Source organism: Chrysochloris asiatica, unplaced genomic scaffold (genome assembly GCF_000296735.1).
Source record: "Chrysochloris asiatica unplaced genomic scaffold, ChrAsi1.0 scaffold00344, whole genome shotgun sequence".
Lineage (NCBI taxonomy): Eukaryota > Metazoa > Chordata > Mammalia > Afrosoricida > Chrysochloridae > Chrysochloris > Chrysochloris asiatica.
This window is the reverse complement of record NW_006408862.1, coordinates 2,193,847-2,195,817: the sequence shown is the minus strand read 5'-3', so window position 1 is coordinate 2,195,817 and position 1,971 is coordinate 2,193,847. Positions and strand designations below refer to the sequence as shown.

At 40.6% G+C, this 1,971-nt stretch overlaps 1 pseudogene; it reads right to left on the bottom strand.

Annotated features, from left to right (window-relative positions):
• LOC102811348 overlaps positions 1–1,639 on the bottom strand; it is a 23,105-nt pseudogene extending 21,466 nt beyond the window's left edge.
• Positions 1,640–1,971: the final 332 nt, after the last annotated feature.

Sequence of the window (1,971 nt, the reverse complement as noted above, 5' to 3'; positions counted from 1 at the left end):
AGAGAGAGAGAGAGAGAGAGATGGAGTGTGGCACTGTGGGTTAATGCGTCAGACTGCAAAGTCATTTGAACTGCAAGGTCAGTGGTTCAAGCTCACCAACTGCTCCTTGGAAACTGTATACAGGGTAGCTATGGGTCAGAATTGACTCCATGGAACTTAACAACAACAACAGGTATTTAGATGGAGTCTGTCGGGGACCTGCCCCGATAGGGAAGTTTGGTTCACTAAGTAGGGAGATCTGGTAGCGAAAGAAATAGAAAAAGAATATACACAAAGGCGCAACAAGAGAAAAAAAGAGACACTCCGAGACCAGAGTGGATGCAAAACTGGCAGACAGACCCTGCATGGCAAGCAGCATGACCCTGCAAGCAGTAATGCATGCAGGATTCAATCTGCATTCATCTTTTATTTCAGGGAGGGATTTTACACAAAGGAAGAAGGTGATTATTAAGATAAGACAGGGTACAGAAATGAAATGTGATTAATCGTTCAAAACAGGACACAATGATTTACACGAACAAATTCTAAAATATACATCGCAAATTGTTTTAATAATCTAACATTCTTAATTTTCCAAAAATTCAAGCAAACTGTTATAAATTACTTTTTAGGCTTAAAAGACCTAAGGCAGCGACATGAGGTTTCTCAAGGCTCCTTTACATATCTTTAGCACTTAATCTCTATTGGGTAAAAGTGAAAAGGATTTAAAAGGTCTGAAGGGAGTCAAGTTGTTTCAGCTACCTGGCTTAAGCTTTCAGGAGGAAGGAGAACATATAGGTCAAACTGATTATACCCGGGGACGGTTTGAAGGGCTGCCACCATTGTCCCTTAATCCAATATTTCCAGAATTTACCACTCCACCTCAAGTGAATACCCGGGGCAGTTCCTCTCCAGAACCTCCCTGCATAATCCCAGCAAACTTGCCCTTGTTCGTCCTGAGTCGTATAAGGAAGTTTTACTGCCTCAGTTCTAGGGGGAAGGTCGGTTTTATTTTTGTACATGGACATCCAGAGCTCATGTTTTAAGTTAATATCAAACATAACTAAATAGTTGTATAAGGTGCAGTTCTGACATTCATCCCGGGTGGCTATAGCCTGTTCCTCAAAAAGATCTGCTCCCAGGACCCCACACACTGCCAATACTTTCAAGGCAGTGACATTTACAGTGGAGCCATTAAAAGAGGCATTACGTACATTAACATTTACTAAAAAGCTACAATTACTGGAGTCAGAAGCATAAAGAACAAGTACAGAATGAACAATATTAAGACTAAAGAGAATTGCACAGAGGTAGCTATCCAGTGAGCTCGTAAAAGCCTATGAACCTGGGACGTCAGGAGGTCACTTCCTTGGTCCCCGACATATCCCCCTCTTTGTTTTAATTGGAGGGTGCAAACGTCAACTGTGAGGGCTGAGATGGAGCATTTTAGCAGCGAGATGATGGCTGGCAGGAAAATAACAACAAGAAGAATAAGTCCTCCGATAATAGCAGCATTCTGTAACATGGTGTGCCAATTCATAGAAGAAACATAATCTTTAACAGAGGTAGCAAAACTAGTAGCCACTTCAATCAGAGATGAAGACCCAACTTGGGAGTTACTAATATCAGAAATTCGAGCATGCAGCTGTTGAATATCCATGGACAAGTGAGTATTATTCCACAACCCCTTAAGATGGTGTTGAACTAAGTCCCAATCGTCTTTTGGTTTACTATAACATAAATCCACTTATACAGTGAATAACATTAAACCAAGAGTCTAAACTTGATATTTTGAATCTTATTTCCCATAAACAATACTGCTACCTCTAAGGCATTTTTCTATTTTGTAAACCTTTATCTATTTGTTCTTGGACTGTAAGAGCAAGACTAATATTTCTAGAAAGTTGATTTACATGATGGGAAGAATGAACTGATTGTACAAGGGATTGTCACTTCTTTGGCCCTCAGGGTCCATGGTTCCTGACAGGAGTC